Below are 12,663 nucleotides of genomic sequence, written 5' to 3'. Positions count from 1 at the left end.
GCACACAAAGTTCCACACTTCAACACAACATAATATAAAAGCATTTGCAAAATAATGTAGGCAGCAATGCTTCTGGTTGCTATTACTGCCACTGCAAATAATGCCAGCTGCTTATCATTATGCCACATGCCCTATCTTACATGTGGACAGAACTTGTAAAGTGTTGTTGTCTCTGTAGTAAACAGCTTGAATACTACGCCCTGGAATAACATCATGAAGAATACCCTCTTGGCTTTTTCCAGCTAATTTCTCCTCAACAATTCATAATAGAAAGCTGTAGTTAAAAGGCAACAAATACTGACTTGACCTTTTAAATTGAAATTCCCATGTTTTAGCTTTTCTGGAAGGAAGGAAGAGAAGTTCCAGAAAAATAACATATGAGCAGTAGCCAGTAATAAACCCAAAAGTTTCTCAAAAGAACAGGAAATTTATGAGAAAATGTTAGTAAGTTTGAACAGTTAATATTAATATGAATGCGAGGTCACAATTCTGCAAAAGCATCACACATTTAGGTGTTGCTTTTGTCTATTATTGTTCTTTAAACTTCACATAAACTGTGATTTAAATCTCACAGAAGAGGTTGTTTATGTTTCCATACTCAGGAAAGTTTCATTCGATTTGGGACTCCAGTCCAATTATGTTTGTACTATGTAATATTCAAAATAACTTAAGATTGTGTGTGTGTTTTCTGGCCACACAGTCTATAAATAAGGCATGTTTATGGACTTTTGTACCTGTCCTTTCATCTGTTGTATTCTGGCATTCAACAGCACACCTTTGACTTCTATCTGAAATTCCTGTTGCAAAAAGACAGGGAAAGAGGCAGATCTCCAAAGACCATTTTCAAGAGACAAGATCCTCTTGCCTTTTGAACGAAGACAGGGTTGGGATGTTTTTTTTTCCATTCTTTTGAATGAAAAAAAAAAAAGTTTTGAATGTAAAAAGGGAATTAAAAAAAAAAAGGTAAAGCAACTTTCCTACCAATCCACTGTCCTTGTTTACCAACAATTACATTTCCACAGTTACAGACTCACTGTGCAGCAAACGGTGGTCATTTCTCACCAAGCTGTGAAGACAAGTTTGCTTTATCTGTTCCAGCGAGATTAAAGGTGTACAAGGAAGTTAGATTAAGTACTGAACTTCAGAGTTCTACCTCTGCTTTCTCTGGGAAAGCTCCAATTTGATTCCACTTGAGATGAGGCAATGGTCGATGGTTCCTGGCGAACATTCATCACAGGCTTCAGAATGAATCAAACATTTCTCACATGGTGTATTTTATATTTAGAATGTCAGAAACAGCCTGGAAGATTTCCTGCAGGCAACAATCAGCCTGAACTGTATCTCTTTTTAATTTAGAATTTAAAACATTTGATTTTGATGTGCTCTGCAGTTTCCATGTGATGAAAATATATAAATTATTTCTTCCTCAATAATAAAAAAGAGTTTCTCCTCTCTTGCAGAGTTTCTGAGCTATATTATCTTTTTACTTCTGATGTCCTTTAAACGGTGCATTGGCTTTTTCATGTCCTAACTAGGCAGCAGGCAGTGATTTTTACATTAAACTGTATGATGAGATTTTTGTCTAGCAGTAAATGCAATGAATCATTGCCCCATATTCCTTTTACCCACAATAATTGGGTTTTACTAAATAAAATCTTTTTGAATATGTAATTTATCTATTTATTTCTATCAAAATTAAATGAACTAAAACTGAGCTTAATTAGCTCATACTCCAGAATACAGCAAAATAGCTTTTTGATATGAGAAAAACCTCTGAAGTACTCCAGTACTTTTGTTTTCAGAAATGGGCAGGTTGTATACAGAATTCAAGTCATATCTGGCCCAGCTGTTCAGACCAGACCTTTACTCACTCAAAAACATGAGAACACCAAATTTAAGTCAGATTTCTGTTTATCAAGGAACTTCTGTTTTGTTCCAGCTTCTAATATAGTGGAGTGTTAAACCATGCCTGTGACTCCTAGATGCTGTTGCATTATAAAGAAGCCACAGGCATGCAAGCATCCCTCTCTGACTGATTGTTTTTAGGCAAATTAGAACATTTCCCTGCTATCTGAGCCAAACAGAATAATGTGGATAATGACAGAGGGAACAAACTGACAACCTTTTGCACCTACAGCCTTCCTATGGCCTTGAGTAGTTCAATTACTCAAGGTGTGTCTGTAGAGATGGGTTAAGGCATGTAACTGCACTGCTCATGCTCGTAGCTGGCTGGAGAGAGCCCAATTCAGTCTAGAAGCCACCGAGGTATACTAACAGAGATCTGAGCAAGCTGCTACCGGCTACAGCTTCCAGACCAGAGCTGGCTCGCACTCAGCTAGCTCTGAGCAGGGGCAGGCTGGACGCCCAATTGTCCACACCCATCCATGTAGACATGCATGTCATGCAATGAAGACACAGACAGAATGTCAATGTAATAGAATAGTGTCATTGTGGGATCAGTGTCTCTTGCTTTGAAAATAAACTCCCTTGACTTTCCTTTAGTATTTGCACAGCAGCAAGAAGCCATTGCACTGTGCCAGTGTTCATAAGCACAATTGTATGCCATTGGCATGACCTACTTACTAAATGGACAATACACAAACACAAGCACTCCCACTTCAGTTGCACTTTGTGAAAGTAATTAAGACAATGTATACAAATGCAGACTCTAGATTTAGTTATCCTAAATACGTAATAAGGGGCTATAACAACAGATACTTGTTGTGAAAAGAAGTGAGGATCTACAAAGAATTAATAAAGTTTTTTGGGAGTCTAAATATATATTTAGGTAACTGATTTTGAGCGTGTACAGTCATTATTTTTAGATCGCTTTCATTATCAGCAATAAAAGCAATGCTGAGGATCTAGAGAGAAAAATATTCTACTTTCCTTTCCGACTGGCTGGAAGATTGTCACAGTGACCGGGAGACCCTGCAGGAGCCATGCCCCCATCTTCCTGCACAGACTCTGTCACCTCCACAGTTTCCACAGCACCAGAACCATTAATATTAATCAACTGAAGCATATTAAAGACGTGAACACTTCCTAAAGACTTACCGTCCTGAGATCTACTGCTCCTTGCCTAAAGCTCTGATCAAACATCAATATAATTTTGAAACTTGAAATATGTAAGCCACTTATAAGAACACAGCAAAGGGTATTAATAAAGATGATCATAGCAAAGAACATTAGTAAAAACTTTAGTATGAAAAGAAGAGGCTCCCGTTCCACTTCAGAATCATGTCTCATATTTAGGATACAATACAAACCTAAAAAAAAATAAGTCTTTATGGACCATAACAGTAACATTTATTTGTTTTTAAATGTGAATATTGGGAAGATTCACTGAAAGACAATTGTAAAAAAGTCAATTTTGCTGGTGTAGAAGATATGCACACATTATAATGAATCAAAGCAGCATAGAGAAAAAAAATATCTGAGAGTAAATTATTGCTATCAGCCTATAGCTTGAGTAATAGAATTTGCAGCCTCTTACTCAAAAATCAAAGGTCCCTGACACTTGAGCAAAAGAAAAGAATTTCTCTAAGACATAGTGGTGGCAGCATTTTGGGGTTAGAGGAATACTTGGGAGTAGAGTATTAATACTTTGCACATGAGTAAGACAAAAGGCAATGTTTTAAAGTTAGAAAAGGTTTTCACCATTTATGTGCTGTTGTACTTTAACCATTTCTTTACCCAGGAAGCAATGGAAGATGATTTAAAAAGCTATTTCTGCGGTACCTCCTATCAAGCGGAAGCCTAATGAGTTTCAAAGAAGATCTTCTGATTTAATTACTACGCAACTCCTGTTGTAACTTCTGAATTTGGATAAATTTGAGATGTTTATTTGAATAGATTCCTCAAGCCTCTGGCAGCTTGCCAGCTAAATATTAACTGGAGAATTATCGAAATTTTCAATACATTCAAAGTTAGACTATGTTAGGGGCATTATATCCACAATAGTTAAGCTGTACACCTGCAGACCAGCCAGCACTTTAAGATGTCTTGCAAAACTGAATTCACAGAAGTCTACACATTAGCAAAATTTCACATCAAATTGTGAACAACTTGAGTTGCTAAGAATAGTATCCTGAAATAGCAGCTGAATCATCACTAATGCTGACTGCTTATTGAAGAAGGTGTTTTGTATTTCATCTAGCTAGCTATGCTATACCATGTTACCAAAGACAGGTGTGAATAGTCAAATGAAACAGACTGCATGAAAGAAATGAATGATTATACATTATGTGCTAAGGATAGGATTTTCAAAATTGACTTACCATTGACTTAACCCTTACTGCAATGGTGTAAAGCCAGAAGACTTTTTCACTGGCTTGACTGGGAACAGAATTAAGATAATATTGAGCTTTCAACCATTTATTTTCCTACCAGATACCCTAAAATTATCCAGGCAGTTATCCTGCATTTACTGTCTGACTGGATACACTTGGGCTTCTTCTCTGAACAAGTCAGAAATGCCCCTGACCAACATGTGGTTGAACAGATGAACTATTGTGTAGTATCTCGCAGGCACCCTGACACAGAAAAAGAAATCTGATTTGTGCATTGGGTAAGTCTTTCTCTCACTGCTCTTTTGAGCATCATGGAAGTGTCCTGATCCATCCTTTGTTAAATGGTAAGGGTTACACTAAGTCTTCTTCCCTTTGCTCAGCAGACGGCAAAATATTCCTATGTCCATACCAGTATTTATTCATGCTGCTAAGCACTGATTTGGCTGGCAGACTGGAAAATGCCAGCATCCTAATTAAAAATAAATGGAACCTAGAAGAATATGCAGTGTCAGAAAGAAGAAAACATTGCCTTAATCATAATTAGAAGTTTTATGTTCATGGTCAATAGTACCAAACAGGGCAGGCTCATCCAGTAAAATTAATAAAGATAAATGGGCAGAGTACATCAAAAAGAGAAGATTACTCCTTGCTGTGTAACAGGAGTGGTTTTAGTGCTATGGTTGAAAGTGTACTCAGAATAGAAGCTCTCAAAGAAAGAAACAGAATTTATGAAGTTTTCAGTGAGACATTTGGTCTCTTGAAGGCCTCATGGATTGCTATTGATTTTGGTGGATTTGAGCTATTATGTCAGCTGGGGCTCTCCTCAAATCACTTACTTCATCCTACCTGCTTGCTGAATTTCCTATTTCACCTTGTCTTTCAGAACACAAACGCAATGAAACAGGTCCCTTCATATTAATATATTTGTTTAGTGCATACTTCCCAAGGGTCCTATGCTGAAAGTCATGTAGGCAACAATGCTAGCTATGATTTGTATCACATTCTCCTATGCTCATCCCCAAGAATGTTTCCTAACAAACCTGGAACTAAATAATTAAGACTGCAGAGAAGCAATATATTAATATCTAGCTGAAACACTAAAACAAAAAAACATGTATCATCTGGCAGAGTACAGAAGCTCTGCTTTTCATGAGAAGCACTCTCTATCTTACAGCAAATGGGATTTACCAAGAAAAATACATTGAAATATTTTTAATGGCAAGACCAACATGAAGCAGCATGGCAAATTCTAAATCTTAATAGAAAATCTGAAGCCTTTAGGCAAGAGCAGTTAAAAAATATTTCTCTTGGATGGTATTGTTTTCCAGGCCTTTAGAGAGCCAGTAAGGCACAGAGGTGGGTATTTCCATAAACTAACTTTTGCCAAAGGACGCCACTAGCTCTCTACGGGCTCCATCTGCAGTCAGCAGAGAGGAGAGAGATGCTCTCAAAATGCCAATTCAGAGCCAAAGCCCAGTTTAACCACTCTGAATTGCTCTCCTGGTAGATTTTTTCTCTTGCCAATGACAGCAGAGCTTTTAGAGGGCTATTAGCCTTAGATAAAGTGAGAATACTCAATTGAGCAAGAAAAAATGCGTAATCCCTGTCAATTCAGATAATAAACTTGGAGCTCGGTTTCCTCGATTTGACACCTTTGTTAATTCCTTTAAACAACTTGAGCAGCAAACAAGAGGAGGATCTTAGGTCTGCAGCAGATTTGTAGATTTCCATTCTAAAATCTGTTTTATATTCCTCCAACTGAAGGGATTTTTCTTTTTTGTGGCTGCTGTGGAAATCAGAATTTAAAATGAGCCTTTAGTCCTTTGGGTAAATTAAAATGAATAAAATAATAGAATAGTCTTCTTTAAAATAATACGACTCTGTGCTAGCCCCCCAAAAAGCTTACAGAACTTTTTAGACTTTTTAGCTTATTTCTAATTCATGGACTGTACCCTAATTTCCTGCAAGTAGCAACCCGACACCACACAAGTCTACAATGCTGCAGGAATTTCTCCTGTATTTAAGATACCAAGTAGATTTGTCAGTAGCAGCTCAGCACCAAAAAGATTGTCTCCTGACTGAGAAGCCAGACTCAGATAAATAGAGTGCCTGAAAAAAACCTTTAGTTGCTCTTTGCAGACAGCAGCAAACAGTAGATATTTTGAAAAGTGGGGAGTCTGCAGCTGGAAAAGAGCCTCCCGAGCCAGAATTGCCATCCTGTAACAAGTCAGCTGTTTCTTAGTAAACTGTTCTGTGCTCTAAATAGGCCAGCTTGAATTTCCTGTGTACAAGGTATACTTTACTTCTCGATATGCATGGATTCATGCGAATAACTCCTATTAACACTAATGGCAGTTAAATGCATCAGTCCTTGAGTATTACTATTAAAATACACCTTCTCACTTGTACCCTTGAATAGCATTAACATGGGGCTAGCTGGAGTTTCAAAATGGTCTTGAGCAGTAAATTGTTAGTAATTTTAAGTGTTAATAATCATTATTCACCTTCTCTAAAATACAGTTGTTAGGAGATAGATAGGGAGTTTTCATTCCTCAGCAAGAGTCATAAAGCAGACCTAGTCCTGAACACGGTCTCTGCTACAGCTCTTTAAAATGTGGATTACTGTAGTGTCAATGAGTCACTTCGTCAAAACCATTTCAGCATTGCCAGGAGCTTCCTTGAGAGGGCTAAGCACACCTCATAGGTATGGAAAAGATGGTGTGGCAAGTTTAGGTGTCCCAAAACTGGTAACGCTAAGAAGGAATTACCAGTGATGGTAGTTTGCACAAAACAATCATCAGCACAATTGAACAGTAACTATGTAATTACTAGGTGATTTGCTCCTTTCTTTTTTTTTTTTTGAGAAAGTGAGAAATCAGCTTGAAAATAACTTTAAAAGAACTGTGATAATTTGCAATAGCAACGAAGAGACCTTGGGGAGGGAAGGAAGAGCCACAGGCATCCAGGTTGTGCACCGTCTGCAGCTGCCCCGCCAGCATCACCACCTCCACCTGGGACAGGCAGAGCCCCCTCCCATGAGTGGGTGCTGGGGGCAGCCTCTGCTCCACTCCTGGGAGTGAGATATGGGGAGACCCACACCAGGGGGTGCAGAGGGGACCCTGCAGAGGCTTTTTCACCAGCGCACATGTGTTGGGGGTTGCAGGAGCAGGGAGGGTGGAGGTAGGACTGGAATGTGTGCTTGTGTCTTTGTGGGATTAAAACTTTTGGGGGTTAGTTACAGAAGGGTATTTAGAAATTTTACATGCTTATTAACATATTAGAAGTGACTAGTATTGCGGTTTATCTGCAATATTGTTGATATTGATCCTGAAATATAGTTCACTGTTCTCCAGTTAATCATCACACACTGTCAATAAATGAATAAACTGCTTCAAACCTGATTTGATTTAAACCACATGAGTTGAGCAGGGTTCTCCCTGTCACAGTAAGTAGTGGATAAATATACCAAAAGTCAGGCACAGACCCAGTTTTACACCCAGATCCAATCCTACTAATGTCTGTGAGTACTCAGTTTGTGATCTAGCCTAAGCAAAAAGTGATGTTCAACCTGAGCAAATGTTAAAGCAGAGATAATTATATGCAGTACAACAACAGCTCTGCTACTAAATCATTGTTCAGACACTGAGTTTTGCCTGCACTGTTTCAGTATAAGGAGTGACTTGCAATTTTAATAACAAGAATAATGTTGAGCTGCATCGAGCAAGTTGTGAAACATAAAATCTACATTTTTAAGAAAATGTTGATATTTCTTTTCTCCCACTTCCAGCGAAAACCAAGAAAGGAACACATTTCAAACATTGCAATATCAGAATAGAGGATCGAGCATAGTGGAAGATTTGACACAAAGGTGTGAGCTGGTGTGCTTCATTAAGCTTAGACCTATTTTTATGTAGAAATTTCATAAAGCTCTCCTTGATTTGCACCTGTTCCACAGGGTGAGCTGTCACCGGTTTGATGGACACCGGTACAAAGACTTCTAGACACGAGTACATGATGATTACACTTTCTGTTGCAAAAGCCAGATGTGAATATAGGTAGATGCTGGAATAAATTTCCAGCTCCCATTTTTTCAGGTGAGTGCATTGAGCCAGTTCTCAATGCACAGTAGCCCAAAGGGTATGAAAAACAGAGTAGGTGGAGTAGAGACAATCCTATACTTTGTTGTGTAGCATCTTCCTGTTCCTCCCAAGTCTGAGCAATGCAGGGGAGGAGCTTGGAAATTGATCTCCCACCCTATGCTTCTGTATTAGTACAAATATGAATATATGTCCTTTGCCCTATAAGTCTGGAGAGGTAAAGGCACACTAAATTTGTAAAAGTTGCCTAGGTTGCTCTGACCCTCAGGTTGCCAAATTTTCATCACTTTGGATGCAGTGGCTGTGTTGGAAGAAGCACCCGCCTGGAGCCTTTCGGGGGTGCAGCCATCACTCCCCCTACACACACATTCACATTGGCAGTGGTAGGCTTCTACTTATCATGGCTCATAAGCAACACAGGACCTCTGTGTTGAAGCACCACAATTTCCTTCCCAAACTTGGCACGGAGAGCAGTGGTTTCACCTTCAGTAGCAGTTTGTATTGTTTCCTCAGCACTGTGACAGTGTGCTTCCCCCATCCCCGACCTTTATCTCCTGTAACCCTGCTCAGGTGATAACCACCAGTGGTGGTTGTAATGGATGCATCTGGTCATGATGGCTGCATCTGGTTCAAAGTGGATTCAGGAGACAGATAACAACACAATAGCCTAGGGTATTGTGCAACGCACCCACCTAAGAAACTAAAATCTGTGGTCAGTATGCAAATACAACTATGAGTCAATCATCTTACCTCCCATAAATAGTGAGCAGCCTGAGAGCCCTTTGAGCTCTCCTGCACAGCAGCAGGCTGCACGCCAGGATCTCCCCTTGAGCAGGGATGCCTCTCAAGGTTCCTCCTCGAGGTTGAGATTCTTTGCCGCAACAGATCCTGGGTAAGTGACTAATAGCATGCTAAACTTTGAAATCTTAGCTAAGTGATATAAAGGATTGATTGCATGTATATAATCCTTTAGACATAAACTGTTGACCAAGTCTGGGACTAGGATTGGATCCAGCTGCACCTCGAGTCCTCCCTGAGAAGGAGTTTAGAAAGCAAGGGAGTCTTTTTCTAAACCTCATGGCTCAATGGGAGGGTCTCCCTGACAGTTTTGTCTGACCCTGTCCTCTATGCAGTAAATAATCAAGTGTACCTTGCCATCAAATCTTGTTAAAACACTGTTGCATTGAACTTTGTTTACTCCCTATTCTATCTCAATTAAGTATATTTTTGCTTCTCTCTTACAAGTGAAGTGCACTCTCACTCCATCCGTGACAAGCACCAAACTCCCACCAAAAGCTAGTACCTGGATATACTTGGCGATACAAACCCCAGCTCCTCTGTGTAAAATGTTGCCTTTGACAGACACAGAAAAACATTGCAAAAATTGATAGTGCTCAAGAATTTACCAATGTGATTGTCATTAAGCAAATATGATTACTAAGCCATCTAATTATAGTATGAGAAAGACACATTACATTCTCTCCTCCCCTTCCATTCTTCCGCACTTCCCTTACGTGACACAAAAGAAGGTTTAGTATAGTGACTTTGCTTTGACAGAGGCTTGTTTTTCTTGTAAGTTATCTTCTGTTCCATTGTAAAATTGTCCTGTTTCCTTACAAATTCAAGTATGTGCAACACCTGCTTCTGTGATTTTGCAAAGCACATGACTTCGTTTCCCAAAAAGGAAGCAGAGATTAAAAAGGGCTTTTTTTTCTTTAAATAAAATGTATTAGAAGCTACAAAGGGAAAACATAATTTTTTATTATTTTTTTAGATGTAGCCCAGAGACAGATTTTTCTCTTCACAAAGTAGAAAATTGAATTATTCTATCTGAGTGCTCTCTCTTTCCTTCTCTCATCCTCTCAACTTCCTACAAGCAACAGAGAAATCATTAAAAATACATGGAGTCTACAAAAGGCAGGAGGGGAGGGGGAAGCTTGTGTAAAGCTAAGAGAAAGGTTTAATAAAAACATTGCTTATACTTTTTTTCCCTTCTCCTTTTTATTTTTTCCCTTCCAGCCAGGGAAACGCATCCAGTAATAGAATCTGGAAACAAAAGACAAATCCCATCCGAGAGGCAGAAAATGTAATGATGTTAAAGTCTGATGTTTATGATGCCTCTCAGTTAGTGAATGGTGGCAGTGGCAACTCTACAGCAACAAATGACATGCAAGAAACTATTCGTTAGTGAAGGGCTGCTGCAGAATGTGATACATAAATGTCCTTATTTGCAATAAATATTTAAACATTTCATTTAAAAAAGAAAAGAAACACAAATCAGAGGCTCCATTACCATGATTTGTTTCTAAAGAAGCTAAAATTATGTACCATTAAGCTGGAAAAGTAAAACACTGAGGGATTGTTGCTGGGGAAATTCTTTCCTCTTCTGCTTTTTCTTCTTCTATTTTTCTATGTGGCAATACTTCCTACCATTTCACATTTTCTGTAAGCCATGATTTTTAGCAAATATGTACATAATCACATCTGAAGAAAAAACGTACTAGTGCCTAAGATGCAAGTGCCAGAGGGGTGAAATTCTCTGTTGTTTAAATCCTCATAACTTAATTGATTTTCACAGAGTTACATCACTTTGCCTCTGCTGAGAATCTGGCCTCACAGTTTTAATAATGTACAAGCAGAGCAAAAATTATCTATGCACTCTGAGAAAAAAAAAGTTTTAATGGGGTTATCCATCTTTGCAGCCTCACCGACAGTCACCCTAACCTTAAATGAAAAGAAGGAACTGAATTTGTTGTATGCTGAAGGGGGAGGGAGGGAGAGGAGGAGAGGAATTTGCTTTCTATATCGGTATGAAGGGTAGTTCAATGTACAGACTGCTACTATGGTTTCCACAGTCCTGGATTCAGCTCTGCTTTGTGCTGTAGAAATGTGAAGCATGTAATGAGTAAATGTGTGGATCAAAGCTAGAATTTAGCTGTTAAGTCAGATGCTGCAGTGCCTAAATCTTAGTCACCTGCTCCTCTTCCATCCCTCCGCTGCATGGGATCTAGCCCCCTACTCCAGCACCTACACTCCCTGCACAGCAGCCAGGCAGAGGCAGGACTCCCACCGCGAGCTGCCAACGCAACCACACATGCAGCAAGCCTCTTGTGGTCCTCTACTTTGGCCTCCAGAGCGATGCCCCTCTGCACTTGTGATCACAGCACTCAGTCCTTTCTAAGGCAGATTTTCTTCAAGGACTTGACCAAATTATTCTTTTTATTTTAAAATATAGGTAGAAGAAGAAAAATACAACCCCACCTCCCACAACACAAAGCCACATGGAAGAAAACCTTAGTGGGTTTATTTTCATGCCCTGAAACCGGGAGGTTTGCTTTCAATCTTTTTTTTTTTTTTCCCCCCAGAAGATTCAGATATCCATTTTTCGAGACAGTGTCTTAAGCAACAGGGCAACAAAGCAGAGCGGATGTCCAATAGTTCTTTGGCTAAGGATGTGCTACAGTGCAAAAAGAAAACCTAGTGAGTCCTTGGTCTGGAAAATACAGACAAAAGGAATAGGAGAAAGAGGACATGATCCCAGTCTACAAAACAGCCATGCAAAATTTGTGCCACCTGCAGACATTACAACATTTTTTTGACCATTCAGTGCAGTTATCTGCCCTGATAGCTACATTCCGCGCGTTTTTTGCACACATCTTTTAAATGAGCTTTAATCAGTTTAAGTGACAAGATTGAAGAGCTTTTGATCAGTTCAGTATTTGAGTTGCAAAGATGAGATTAGACTCCTTCCTTCAAAGCCTTCATCTGATATGTTACAGGTACCACAAAGAAATCAGCAATTAAAACCAAAACTGCTACTTTCAATATGCAAAGGGGGAAAACCTAAATACCATCTGAACTGCACTGTTTTCTTGAAAAATGAAAACTAAGAAGCTGCAGGTTTACTTGCTTTGCTCTTTGATGTTGTGTGTCTTCTTTAAAAAAATAAAAAACCTTGCATGTTATCCTCTGAACAAACTTGAGTACTAGCCTCAAACCCACTTTATTTTCCTGAGAGCAGAGATGATTATATGAATAAATCCAGTTGTGAGCTTAATAAGCTTTGGCAGGAAAAGGACTGGAGGAAGGTGAGCAATGGAGCAAGCCAAGAAAAATACCCAAATTAACCTTCAACCTTCTCAGTAATATCTAAAGCTGATAAAGAAAAGTTTGTGAGTTAATTTCACAAGGATATAGCTCTCCGTTAGTATAAGTAGCAAGTGGGAAATTACAAAGGAATAGGAAATATATTGTTGAAAGAAGAGAACATTTTG

The sequence above is a fragment of the Ciconia boyciana genome, chromosome 2, assembly GCF_034638445.1.
Source record: "Ciconia boyciana chromosome 2, ASM3463844v1, whole genome shotgun sequence".
Taxonomy (NCBI): Eukaryota; Metazoa; Chordata; class Aves; order Ciconiiformes; family Ciconiidae; genus Ciconia; species Ciconia boyciana.
Note: the sequence above shows the minus strand (reverse complement) of the source record.